The 14,936-nt window shown below is 45.0% G+C and overlaps 1 long non-coding RNA gene across 1 annotated transcript; it reads right to left on the reverse strand.

Annotated features, from left to right (window-relative positions):
* Positions 1-358: 358 nt before the first annotated feature.
* Positions 359-3,977, reverse strand: LOC146177205 (uncharacterized). The gene is made up of 4 exons (XR_014701275.1): positions 3,905-3,977; positions 2,310-2,467; positions 1,257-1,397; positions 359-611 (listed from the first exon to the last, which is right to left on the reverse strand). It is a non-coding gene; the product is annotated as an uncharacterized LOC146177205 (long non-coding RNA).
* Positions 3,978-14,936: the final 10,959 nt, after the last annotated feature.

A 14,936-nucleotide genomic window follows, 5' to 3' on the forward strand; every position in this document is an offset into this window, starting at 1 on the left:
AACATCTTTTCTCGCACGCAGCGACAGAAATGACGACCTTTCTTTTGCTTACATGTTGTAAAAATGAATGCGGTGGCGTCATTGCATTATTTCGCTTAACACTACGCTTACAAAAATGTCTATGATCAATTTATGTGATGTCTTTAGACAATATGATCATAGAAGCTATCGACCATCAAAAGAAAGTCTTTAGAACACGTATGATCTATGTATGATCTCCCTTCCGACAATTGGCCACCGTGATTGAATAGAATGTATTTACATAGAACGTATTTATACATCCTATGATTAGCCTATTGATAGCGTATATGGACACTGTAACGACTGTGTTCCGATAATTGCCCACCGTTATTTTAAAGAATCGTGTTCATACAAAGTATTAATACCTTGTGTTATGCTAACTATATTTCAAGTGTCCAATAATAACGTGTATTTTACTCACTATTCACATGCATGTAATATTTCGTGAAAAGTGAGAGTGGCGAAAGAAACAGATGCAAATTCATACCTTCATTTATTACACAAACCCTTGACACAAAAACGCTTGGTTTCCGACGGCAACGACATTGTGTTTGATGTACCAGCCATATTAAAATTTATCATGGTGCCACCTAGAGAAGAAATATACATGCTCAAAATTCTTCTGCCAATTTCGCATGCTTTGTGCTAGCATCACACACATCTCTCTTCACTCAGGTGCCTGTTTTTCCTCAAAATATGATAACTGGTTTCCAACCACTTTCTGTATCATTCGACATTAGTTTATCACAATAGGGGCCCAGGAAACAAAGGAGTGAAATTTACACGCCAGTATGCTTGATCATCAGATAAACTCTTACATCAAGCAAATACACATGTTGAGCGGCAACGTATCAGTATGTATACATACATTTTGGTCCATGCTACCAGCAAGTAATGCCACTATGCCTGTTTGCTCCCATTTTTCCTGAGTGATGGCTATGTTTGCCATAGCAGATGACACACACACACACATAAGTAATTACTGAAGGAGACCAGCTACACCAAGCACCTAGGGGAATACAAGAGCGATAATAGGGAATGATGAAGTATATTATATTTAGCCTACAATATGCAGTCACACATACTTTTTGCTACATATGCAGATAACAAGTCTCAATAGTGTATTCCCAGAGAGTAAGAAAATAAGAAAGTGCCACTCATGCCCATCGTTTCCTTTCAAGAGCTTGTCACCAAGGTAAAATCTTTATCACATATGAAAGCAAAATTTAGAATACCTTTCTTTTATAAGAAGTCCACATGGATGCTGCTACGTCCCACTGCTACTTGTCCAGGAAGTCAGGTTGCCTTGTTACTTGTCGGCACAGACCACGGCAACAGGGTGTCTCCAGATATGGTCGAATGAAGCAACAAGAGGACTGCATGTATATATGAGAACACTAGTCAGAACAGCAGGAAGAAAGATTTTTTGAATAATAAAGGAAAAAAATGCACAAGTAAAAGAAACATAGGAGGAGTATTTCATATGGTTGCTGAGTGACAGCATGAAAAGCCCAGAATTGAAAACGCAATGCTCCACTGAGGAAAATTACATAATCATAAAATACATAAATACATAATAATCTAGGTAATCTCAGGAATAGTGGCAAGTCTTATGTAGGCACTACCTTTTGGAGATACGTAGAAAGACAAGTCAGATGGGGTGGTAAAAAATGACTGGTTTGGTTTATGTGGTTTAACATCCCAAAGCAACCCAGGCTATGAGAGATGCTGTAGGAGAGGACTTCAGAGTGTTTGACGAGCTGGGGCTCTTTAACGTGCACTGACATCGCACAGGACATGAATGCCTTTTTGCTTCAATTTTGAGCTTACTGCTGAACTGGTCGTACTCAAAATAGGTTGGCGCTACTTTTATTTAAATTTAGACAAGGTCCTTTTGAGGATACAAGACTTGCATGTGTCCCAGACACATACAGGGAGACACGTTGGCCCTGTACAAAGGCTTAAAACGTGGAGAGCTTCTCTCATTAAAACCCACCCGGCCCCGCATAATCACTTTTTGGTACCTAATATTGCCTGCTTTGGCTCGTCAATAGTAGGCTACCGACAATAGGAGCTAAATTATTTCATCCTTAAAAAATCATGCAGCTTACTGCTGGAATATGCAGTCACACATAATTTTTGCTACATATGCAGTTAACAAGTCGTAATAGTGTATTCCCGAGAGTAATAAATTAAGAAAGTGCCATAAATGTCCATCCTTTCCTTCAAGAGCTTGTCACCAAGGTAAAATCTTGATCACATATGAAAGTCAAATATAGGAGAAATACCTGTCTTTTATAAGAAATCCACATGGATGCTGAGGAAACCATGCAGCTACGTCCCACTGCTACTTGTCCCGGAAGTCAGGTTGCCTAGTTTTTACTTGTCGGCACAGACCACGGCGACAGGGAGTCTCCAGATATGGCTCAATGAAGCATCAAGAGGACTGCATATGCATACGAAAACACTAGTCAGAACAGCAGGAAGAAAGTTATTTCGAATAATAAAAAAAGGAAAAGTCAAATTCACAAGTAACAGAAACAAACAAGGAATACTTCATATGTTGCTGAGTAACAGCATAAAAAGAGAAGCACAGAATTAGAAATACAATGCTCCACAGAGGCAAACTACAGTAAAATGCTTGTGTACAAAATTCTCTTCTAGAGTGGAAGATTCAGTGATATATGCAAGGGGTTACGTTTATCTATTGTGCATGCATACGGTACTGTAGGAATACAACAAGGTTGACGACTGGGCACGTTGGTATGGGTTAATACTGCACCAGCCAAAAGACGAGACACAGCAAAGAGGAGGACAGGACAAGGCTGGACTATCAACTGAATGATATTGATAAGAAGAAAACAACGAAGACTCCTTCCGAAAAGCTCGCGCTTAACCCAACCGGTGGAATGGCAGGAAATTGGGAAGAAGATGAAGAAAATTCAAAGCCAATTCCAAGTCAAGGCCTAACTAACGACTTTTCTAATAGATTAAGTTCCTTACAATGAAGGCTAGCAGACGCCTTAGCCACACACTTGTCCTCGGCTTTAGCAATGTAAAATGCTTCAACGAACTCTCTGCAGAGTTGATTACCGTTGCTGTAAACTACACCCGTATTACTGAAGTCAGGCGCACAAAGGGACGGGTCATGCTCCGACTTACACTCTCGGGATTGCACATGTAGCGCAAGATTAGAACTCGCCTTCCATCCCAGAGAATTGGAGTGCTCCGTCAGGCGCACATTTAGACATCTAAAAATTTTCTAAAAACCCAGAAACCGAGCGACGGCGACTAGCGGCAATGCTTTGGCGGCCCTCAGCCCGTCGCGCGACGGCGTCGCGCGGCATGACGCCGCGAATTATCGCCTCATGCGGTTAGCGCTTTAACCTCGAATTACCGGCTGCATGTGCAAATAGCTCAACGAAGAAACGCTATAAATAAAACAGATAGGTAGCGAGCGATCGCACACATCTGATGGAATTTAAAAATGACAGGTTTTATACGTCTACATAGCTTTTACGCAGTACAAGGCCACTCTCAATATTTGAAATTTGACGGTTATGGCTGCGAGGCCAAGCGGTTGTTTACCTTTGAGGAATTAGTAATAACTCCGCAAAAAAACGCCTTAAAGATCTGAACTATGATGCAAAATGATCGGAAAGAGGCCGCGGACAATCGAGGATCACTTTTTAAAACTTAACTAGGTGATAAAAATGCTAAACAATGAAAAATCTTCCTAGAGCATTGGTCGTGCAGTATGCAGCAAAGTAAAAAATGGGTAAACGCTTGTAATGTCAAAACTGCTCACTTCTGAAACACAAAATTTTCCGCGAGTATGCGCAAAGCGTTTATAAGAAAGGAATGAAAAAGTTTGTCAACTTACATTCAAGATTTCTGGCAGAAAGAACTATTTTCCACGCTCGACGTCGCCAAACGGCCAAACAGCCAAACGCCGCCTCTCAGTCACGGTAGTTTTTGCAGATCTTCGGTGCGCAATCACGTGACACATGAAGCTGTATCACGTGTTTTGTGGAGTTCGCTTTCTTTCTTTCTTTCTTTTTTTTCCAGTCGCGCTGCCACGCCGCGCTGCTCCATCACGTGTCTTGTGGAGTTCGCTTTCTTTTTTTTTTTTTTTCAAGTCGCGCTGTCGCGCCGCGCTGCTCAGACGAAAGGCGGGATTAGTGGAACGCCGAGCGAGCGTCAGTTCTGTACGTTCGCTATCTTGTGCTTTCGTTCTTTTTCTTCCGGTGGTTTTGTGGAGTGGCTGGTATTCGAGACGACGCAGAGACTCGGAGTGGCGAGCCCACTTCAGCGATCGTCTGTTTGCTTCCTTTATAGTAATGAAAACTTGAGTTCTTACCGTATGCGGAGCCGCACATATTGAGTGCCTGCGCATGAGTTATTTGCACGCACGCGCGCTCACACACATGCAGCTTTGCAGAGGCGAAAAAGAAATAGCTCTCAAGACTGAGAGCATCATACATTTGTGCTAAATAAACACGAAAAACTGATTGCTGATTTCGTTACTGTTACTCGGAGACAACTTTGCTCTGTGAATATTTTGTGAAACTTTAAACCCATCCTTTTTGCTGTATTGATGACATTACTCCGGTAATACTGTGAAATTGCGCTGTTATTCTGTGAACACATATCTGTTTTCTTTTCTTTCCTTTTTTTTGCTTTTGCTGCTGTTCATCTCTATACTGTCTGCAATGTTTATGCCTGTGTTTATGCCTGTAATGTGTTCCATGTAAACTAGTTGCCCCCCCCCCCGTCCTCTGGATTTGAAAACAAAAAATTGATTGATTGATTGATTGATTGATTGATTGAAGGGCGCGTAAATGAAGCCGTCACAGGTTTGATACCGCGCGCTGTCTACGTTGGCTAGCCTGCCCGCTTCTCCTTTCATACCTCCCGCACTTCTAGGGAAAAAAAACAAGAATGCGTGCGTGCGTGCGCACTGCTGTGTGCTTTGCTCGCAGGGCGGCTAGACGCCCCCCCCCCCCCCCCCCCTCCTCCAGCTCGAAGCCGCGCTCTGATGGCCAAGCGCCTCATTGCATCCTTCCCGCGCATTGGATTTGAAGGACAGCTTGCAGCCAACCTCTCGAGAGGGTGGTTGCGACTAGAACTTGCATAACGTTCTCAATGGATCACAGCGGAAGGATGAATATGTTCAGCTACAGCTGGTCGATATTCCGTGGTTCGGGTCAAGCGCGTGTTAATTGTGCCGTAAGGGCGCTTAATTGATTTACAGAGGTCGGTGCCGCGGACCGCAGGTTGCGCGCTGATACAGTTCACGAGGCTGCATGAACGCTATGCGAAGGCTGCGAGCGAATATGCGTGCTTCTGCTGGCGCATTCTGTGCCGTTATGTGTGTTAGTTCGCCGCCCCCCCCCCCTCCCCAGCCGCCGCGCCTTCTCTTCCCCCCCTCTTCCCTTACCATTAGCGCGCTTCCTTACCCTACCCTTGCCCTAAGCTCGCACCTCACCCAGAAACCACCTCCAGCAAAAACATAACAAACAAAAGCAGAACCTGTAGAGCGCTCGCTCGGTTGACGCACATGTCCAAAGGCTGCTGGGTGGTGTCGGATAAGCTCCGCGAGCGAAACATACGATGCTCGCGGTCAGGAACAGATTGGCTAAGATATGGCCGCTGCCTTGACGGGAGCGGCGGCGCAGAAGTGAATAAGACAATCGCTAACATACTGAGCGCGGCGAGAGAAAATGTCGGCGGCGGGCGCCGATTTGTTTTCATAAGTGGTGGACAGGGGCGTATATGCACAGCGGGGTGGCTCGGATGCGTCTGGGAGCACACTTCTAAACACGATCGGGTCGATAAAGAAAAAAAAAATACAAATTCATTTTTTTTTCGGATAAAAATTTGTTCCTTACCAGTGAAATGCACCCTCCATTTTCCAGTAATTTCGGCGCGTGAGAAGGAAAGCGGAGAAGGGGGGAGGGCTCGTTCGGTAGCTTACTGTACATGTGCATATACCCAATCATTGTGTGTATGCCAATATATAATTCTAAAGTTTCGCCCATATAGCTTCTGAGGGATGAGCTACGTGGATCCGAGAGTCCAGGGCGTTCGTCTCAGCATCGCGTGATGTAACCCGACAACACCCACAGCGCGCATTCTCCACTGTAAAGTCGGCGGCGCGGTGCGTTTACCTTCCATTTGTGATGTTTTTGTATTTAATTGTGCGAGCGAGCTCGATAAAACGACTCAGTGCGTCCTCAACAAGAGCGGACGCTTGACTAAGAAATGCGCGATGAAGAAAGAGCGAAATTGTAACCACTTAAATTTTCAAAATATAACCTTATACGTTTTTATCTATAATTCATGCAAATTGTTCATATCAATTTTTCGTTTCCATTTCTTTTTTAACAGATGCTATTCATAATAAAAAATGTAATTCAAATATGAATTGCAATGAATAGCATGCACTCGGTCAGTTAATACTATATACTTTCGATCTGAACATTTTTTTCTGACATGCCAAATTGCTTTAATATATTTTAATAGCTGTGTATGAGTGGTATAACCAGAAATAAGTTTCGAGGGCGTTATACGGCATCGATAAAAAAAATTGCAAAAAGGCCGAAAGAAGGAGTTCAAAAACTTTCTGAAGGGTTTCTGACATCGAAACAGTCCTGGCTATGCCCCTGCTGTATATTGATAGCAGTATATACAGAGAAGTATATTCACCTAACAAATTGCTATGTACAAACTTCATATGAACTGATTTAAATACACAAAAGTAACCGTGTATGAACTTCGTATTTACGCATGTTCATACAGATTAAAAGTACGTACAATATTAATAGAGTCAATAAGGTGTTAAAACAGATTCTAAAGACTGTTCACGACCATTTTTGTAAGGGTAGCCGTGCACTTGTGGTACTCCTTCGTGTGTACTTATATTGGGCCATATGTCCTGCACATTTGTCCTGCAGCACGGTGAGTGCGCACGCATTTTTAGGAACACAAAACCCATCATACTTGCAGAAGCTCATGTTATAGAGGATGTTTACACATTTCAGAACATTTCGCAGCGCAACGAGACGGGACATAGATTGATTGCATACGACAGCAGTACACAAAACACGGAGCCACATTTATTAGAGACATAGTTGATGCCAGCGCACAAGAGGAATAATCTTGCTGAAGCTTTGAAATTGGCATTTGATGGCTTGCTGCATCTGAAATAGCCTGCACTTTACGGAGAGCCAGGCCAGCTAGTCTCTGACTCCCTGATGTAGCATCCAAGAGGCCTTACAGAGCAGTTCAGTGGGCAATATTGCTCATTAGGACCTTAGCAGAAGATCGCTTCGAAGAGATCGTTGTAAGTTCCTTGTACACTGCCTCTCTCAGAACGTTTTGAACTCTACAGGTGCTTTATTCTGGTACCTCAGGCTACGTTTTCGAACGCCAAGCGTATTTAAGAGGATTCGTGACTGAGAGAAGGAACGCGCTAGTACGCGCGTAGAGGACGCTCTTGTTGCGAGCGCCAGAAATTTTACACTTCCGCTATCCTCCCATCGCACGCATGCTTCGAAGGGCCCCATCTCTCCATTTTTACATTCACCTTGCCGCTCCATACTGGTGCCGATTGTCACCGCGAAAGTGGCAACACAATAGATTGCTATTTCGAGCAAAGAGGCTATTAAAGCTTTGTCTTTAAAAAAGAAGCCTCTATCACGCCTCTTTTCAGATGCGCTTGGCAATTCAAAATCCAAACCGTTCGATCAACACTGAATAGAGGTGCTTGAAAACCACATCACTTAAAAGACTGACAAGATTACAATGCCCAGAAAATGATTAGAAAACATACCTGATTTAGTGCATGCGTAGAGGCTGTTGTGTCGGTCACGTTTCTGGTCTACAGACATATTTTTGTACGTTGTCGAATAAAATTGACCGATGTATTCAATTTTGTCGCTGTAACGAATAAATGTTCCTTCTTTGAATATAAATTGCAAATAAAACATTTACAGACGAGTCATGACGCAGAGGAAATTTACCTAAAACAAGCGTATATATATGTGTACGTATTATTATATATATATGTGTGTGTGTGTACATATTCCTTATTGTCTCAGCAAAATGTAACATCATTTCTAAAACCCACACTATAATCAAACCAAGTGAAACGATTTTACAACTTTTGGAAGGCACCTGGTTCAGCCTGGAGTACTTTTTTCCCTTGGTAAACATCATCAGGGTAAAAATGGGAGTACACATTTTTTTCAACCATGGTGAGGTATGGACCACCGAAGGGCGTAATATATATATATATATATATATATAATATAGTGAAGATCATTAACACTTCATTTATTCTTCGTCGACGTTTCGACCGGACCCCTGTCAAAACGTAGACAAAGAATAAATGAAGTGTTAATGATCTTCGCTATTTATTTGTTCTGCAGCCAGGAACGTCTTTTTCGCAAGCATATATGAGTATATGGGTGTGTTCAGAAAGGAGCGGTAATCGAGGTCCCATGATCAATTGTTTTTCCATTAAATTTGTATATATCGTGGGAAAACGTCTCGTCACAAACAAATGAGCGTCAGATTTGCAAGACACGGCGCACTTTACTGGGGAAAAAAATCGTATCTCAGTACAGCTGGAAAGCGCCGCTTTTGCCATTTCTAATAGTTGAAAAGTTTGGAGACCTCCTTCTAACCTGCTAAATTTTTGTCATTTATTATTTTTTGCCCACTAACTCTACTCAACGTTTATTTTTACCGGGTTATTGAATACATGCTTTGTTCTTGCTGTTGATTCAGTAAAAATTGCAAACATTGCTACAGAAGCAACGCGCCACAAAATTAGCTGATGGTTAGCTCAGGTTAAGCCTGGATATCTCGAAGCCAAAAGCGTTCTCATACTTCTGGTGTTTCAGCCGCTCGTCTAGCCTTGCGCTTTTCATATCTTCGCTGGTATTTAGCCAGCTCTCAAGCTACTACTTCTAGGTTGATGTTTCTGCGCCTTCCGACTGTTGCTTCTTGTTCCCCTTCTACGGCCAGTATCTGCGCCTGTTCTATGTGCAAGCGCGCCATATCGAGGAGAAGCAGCGGCGCACATGCGCAGTAGTGCGCGGCGGCGGCGAGAGGTCAGGCTACTGAGTCAGCGGCGGCAGCGGCGACGGCGGCCACCTGCACCATGCATGACGTCACTCAATTTCGCGCATGCGCAGAAGTGCAAATCCGCGGCTCCAGCTAACGCGAAGCCCGGTGTTGTCGAGCCTAGAGAAGCTTTTCGCTTCAAAAGTAAATTTTCAACGTTTAAATACGGGCATGAGGCATTATGCTTTCAGCACTATGTGTTTTTCTGTTTATTATTCAGATATTTTCCTAAATTTTGTGAGAAATTGGAACCTCTAGACTGCAAGTTGCTCTCCATAACGAATCAAATTCGCCCAAGATTCGAAAAAAAGCAAAAAATGAGCAAATTCGATTGCAATTAAAAAAAAAAACACCTTCATCGATTTTCTGAAAATCTCTCTTAGGACTCCGAAGTAACTCAGACATATTACTACCTTAAAAAGTATCGCATTGTATTGGTTAAAATTATAAAAAAATATAAAACTCAGCGCTGGTTTTGAAAATGTCAATATTCATGCCTACATTATATCACGATTTAATAAACTGATGTTACTAAGACTTTTTCTGTATAATATACAGCCATAGTTCTCTATTTCTAGAAAAATGGGAAGAACTAGACTTGTTCTTTCACCATTATATCTTGAATTTGGCCAAAATTCAATATTATCGCAAAACAGACAACTTTCATTCGAATTAAAGAACAATGCCACATCTTCGATTTTTATTGATTTCTGAAAGGAACAATCGTACGTATTATTTTATAAACATTACCTACTAAAGTCCAATTCAATATGCAAACTATAAAAATAAAAATATATAACAAAACTCATGTTGTCATTCTATAAAAGTGCTTATGGCTTCTTCCTAATGTGTAGACCTCAAACGTGTGAGGTATTATTTGCTGAACTTTGATGCATTATTCTAAGCCTTCTCAATGCTTTTAAAGTTGTTTTCTGCTTTGTGCTGTATTGATGACTGTGCAAGTGGAATAAAGTCGCTGTTTCTGGAAGTTTCATGAGAGAACGCAAGTGACGGTTCAGCTTTTTTTCTATCCAGTTTTTGAAGTGAATCGAGAAGTGGTTGGCGAAGAACGAACAAGCTTTATTAAAGGTTAGTAGTATTTATAGCCGTTGGCTAGCCACATCACCGCAGCTACTGTCGTTAACAGTGGCTTAGCCGGTATCTCGGTAGATAAGCACGTGTTCATGCGTCACAACAATTCTCCCCTCTTAAGGAGTGAAGCGGTCGGGGCGTCGGGTGTTCCTTTTTTTTTTTTTTTTTTTTTTTTTTTTAAGTCGATATTTATTGCCTCAGGGCATCAGTAGGTTATGAGATGAAGGATGAATAAATGATTAAATGAATGGAAAAAGGTTGGCTGATTTTATGAAGTCCAGAAGTGAGCGATGATGAAGTCCCTGCGTCCAAGTGACGTATGAGGCAGGATTGGTTGCTGAAAGGCCAGCTATTCTCAGGTGCCGGAATCGTGTTGGCTTGAGTGCTGGGCAGTCCCACAGCAAGTGGTGGATGTCGGCCTCGACATCTTCGTTGTTACAGATCGGGCATCCTGGGCGAGGATATAAGTGTTGGAAGTATGACCACGTCCTAGTTACAGCTGGTGTAAGGGCAACACCGACCCGGATCCTCCTAAGCGCAACCTCCTCTGCACGGGTGAGACCGCGGGGAAGGGATATCGCACACGGAGGGATAAGTGCACGTGTGCGGCGCCGGAGGTGCTCCTTTCTTGACAAAAGGAGGGTAGCGTCGTCGACTTCGAGAAGCTGTGGGATTGATGCGTCTTGGTTCACGAGGCGGGTTGCAAAATCAGCTTGACTTTGGGTAGGCAGCAGATCCCGTGGGACCCACTCAATGCGTATTGACTGTGGGATGCGTGCCGCAAGCTGGTGGATGTCCTGGCAAATTTTAGGGCAGCGGCTGACACGTCGGAGCAGACGTACTGCTTGAAGTGCGTCAGTGCGGATTACAATGTGGGCTGTAGGGAGCATGGTTATAGAAGTCACGGAGCAGAGTGCCTCTTGAACTGCCACAAGCTCAACGCAGAAAGATGTAAGTGGTTCCGAAAGCTGAAACGTAGTTGTCTGATTCAGGCTAGGCCTCCGTGGACAGTGGATTGCCGTTTTGGCTTCACAGCCTTGCAGGCTTCCATCTACGTACACTACTACGGAATCCTGAGGCAGGTTAGCATCTTGCTCTTCAAATCTCTGGCGTAGCAACGATGCAGAGTTGGCAGACGTCGGTCTGCGGATGTCAGTTGGCTTGTTGTCTCCTAACTGTATAAATTTCCAGGGAGGGAGAACTGGCGTAGGTGGCTGAAGAATAATGTGTGACGTTGCATACGCCCTCAGTGCTTGCGTGGAATGTGACAAAGTGGCCTTGAGTCTGCGAGCATCTCGGCGCTGCTGCACCAATTCATCGATGGTGTTGAGCTGCGCATTCTCCTGTAACGCTACGACCGGTGTGATTCGTGGAAGGCATGTTATGGTCCTCATAGCTTCTCGATTTAAGGCTTCAAGGCGATCCCATTGTGCCCTTGTAAGATGCTGGAACTGGGCCTGATAAACAATACGGGGCTGCAGAACCGCCCTCACTAACTGGCGTGCAACAGACGAGCCAGCGCCACCCGTTTTAGGTGCAATTCTTCTTATTAAACTTATAGTTTGAAGTGCTTGCTTTTTTGCCTGAGAGAGCCAAGCAGTCGCTGATCCTGATTGGTGAATTGTTAAGCCCAGAATTTTCAGGCTCGAACTTTCTTGTATTGGGGTGCCTGATAGAGAGAGACGAATTGGATTTGAGGCAAGTTTACGGCGTCCCCAGCGGTTGGCGACTGACGTGTATGACGTTTTACACACAGAAAGTTGAAGGCCAATGGAGGAGGCGTAATCAGAGGTTACGTCTAATGCTGACTGAAGGGCGGCCTCTTGAGTGAGAAGATCATGGTGAGTGCTCCATACCGTGATATCATCTGCGTACTGCAAAAACTTGATTTCAGGGATATCATGTAAGCGCCACGCCAATGGGATGAAAGTAATATTGAATAACGTCGGAGACAATACTGATCCCTGGGGCACGCCACGTAGTGAAACGAATGAACCAACAGTGTCACCGCTGAGACGTATTGCAAATTTTCGTCCATCCAAAAATGATGCGACAAAAGTGCGTACTCTCGGAGGGAGATGGAGCATGTCAATGACATTCAGGATTGCAGCATGACTGATGTTGTCATATGCCTTTTCAACATCCATTGCTAATATGGTACGTACATCGCGGCTGCGGGTAGATGACAGAACTGCTGAGGCCAAGACAGCCAACCCGTCCTCTGTACCTATGTATGGACGAAATCCAATTTGAGCAGGGTGATAAAAACCGTGCTGTTCAAGCCACCAAGAAAGTCGTGTGGCTAGCATTTTCTCTGCAAGCTTGCAAAGCGTTGATGTTAAGGAGATTGGTCGCAAGTTGGCGAGGTCCGTTGGAGGCTTCCCAGGTTTGGGAATAGGGATCACGACAGCGGTTTTCCAGCTCTCGGGTACGACACCATCAAGCCACACTTTGTTTATGGTGCCTAGTAGTTGAGGAAGTGCAGCAGTACTGAGGTTCTTGTAAACCTCATACTGAATTTTGTCCAGGCCGGGCGCTGTTTTCCGTTTCGCATCGTCAATTGCAGCCAGCAGCTCGCACATCGAAAAGGGGCTCGCAATTCCATCTGCGTCGGCAGCAGATGGTAATTTCCATGCGTCTGCAGGGATACCTGCCAAATTAAGGTTTACAGCTGAAGGAGGCAGTATATCGTATTTTGGGAAAAATTTTCGAGCAGCTTCTTTTGCGAAATCACCCGGCGACAGATTAGCCGCAAAGCATGCTGTTGCTGCTGCGTCAGTAGAACGACGACCATGTTCCATTGCACGAAACGTTCGCCATAGTGAGGCATTCGATGATTTATCAGAAAATTGTTCACACCATGCATGCCACTGGCGTCGCGATAGATCGCGTTCATATCTCCGAGCCTTCGCGGTGAGATAATTCAGTCGTGTACGTGCCTGCCCCGAAGTAGGGTCTCGTGTAGCAGCCAGCTCAGCTTGACGGCGGGCTGCCCACAGGTTAAGCAGGCCGAGATCTGGTGCCGGTCGACCTACATCAATCCAGGTAGTAGTCGTAGCGCTGTTTAGTGCTCTTTGTATACGGTCAACAAGGAGTGACGGCGAATCTGAAGACATACTGTCGAGACATGAGCGAAAGCTGTCCCAGTTTATCACAGAACATTTGCGGCGTAAAGGGCGGAGGCGGGAGGGATGGAGACCGATGAGGATAGGGTGGTGATCACTTCCCCAGCAGTCCGGCTCCATGTGCCATGAGGGAGTTCCTGCGCCCAACCACCACGTCAAGTCTGGAGCATAAGCAGCACTATGTATGTGACGCACAGGCCGTGTTGCTGTCCCAGGGTGATTAAGCAGAACAAACAGGGAATCAGTGAAGACGTCCCGCACACGCCTACCACGAGGGCTTGCAGTCGGATACCCCCAATCTGGGTGAGGGGCGTTAAAGTCGCCTCCGACTAAAATTGGACACCCGGGGTATTGCTGACGAACACTTAATAACCAGCCAAGATTAATACGGGAAGAGGCGCCTCCAGCTGGTCGAACGTAATAAGAAACAAGAACAACTGTTCCTTTCAGAAATTTCGCAGCAACTGCTACTACCTCTTGGTATGATGTGCACCAGTTTTCGAGAGAAAGGCGTACATGAGGAATACTCGTTTCGACATATATCGCCGCCTTTCCCGGGGGAGAAGCAGTCTGCACGCGACGGTCGGTCATTGAAGGGGACACGTAGCCGCTGAAGCCAGGAATAGATGGCAAGGCGTTCGTTTCCTGAAGTAACATAGCCCACACCCGAAGCTTGTTAAATCGCAGTCGGGTCCTGAGCTCGGCAACCTTCGTGGAAATGCCTCTACAGTTCCACTGTAGTACACCAGGACGACCGGATTTCGCCATTTTTGTGTGCTAGTCCAAGCGCTGTAGTATCACAGATGTCAGGTTGGATAACTGGTTGACCATATAGCGGAGCAGCGATGTTGCAGAGTTATCATTGGGCGTTGTGCTACACTGGGAAGAGGCAGCAAATGGCCCTGTTGCGCGGAATGAAGGCGGTTGTGTTGGGCAATTACTAGATTTGGCGGTTACTTCTGCAACTCGCCGACGTCGAGCAAGCATTTCGCGGTGTTGTCGGAGCTTAGAGACCTCTGCTAAGAGACGATTGATTTGCTCATCCACTACAGCCATATCGTCGTCTGGTAGATCAGTACACTGCTGTATTGGCTGTTGTCGACGGCGTTTCTTGAGCACCGTATCATTAGACTTTGTCTTAGCTGGAGGTGCATTCGAAGCGGGCTCAGGAAGCTCTGGCCACTCGTCATCATTCCACTGAAGAGCTGCAAAGCGATTGGATGTCTGCACCGGCGTCATGTCCTCTATTGGCCAACGCTTAGTGTTCCGAAGACGAGCCTTCTGCGTTGCCTTTTGCTTTGTCGGACAACTTGGAGATGTTATCTCGTGGTCGTCCGATTTGCAGAGGCCGCATCGGTACGTAACTTTTCCTTCAGACGCACCTTCATCGGCAGTAGCAAAGGGGCAAGATTTGCGCATGTGCCCTGCGCGAAAACAGTTATAACAGTAAACCACACTCGGTTTATACGGCCGTGGCCTTAATATGCAGCCGTAGTAGTACAGACAAGCTGGGAGTGTCGGAGGGCCTTGCAAGGTGATCATGCAGGAACGCCCCTTTCCTATGTG

Source organism: Amblyomma maculatum, chromosome 10, assembly GCF_055883805.1.
Source record: "Amblyomma maculatum isolate TAMU_Amacu chromosome 10, ASM5588380v1, whole genome shotgun sequence".
Taxonomy (NCBI): Eukaryota; Metazoa; Arthropoda; class Arachnida; order Ixodida; family Ixodidae; genus Amblyomma; species Amblyomma maculatum.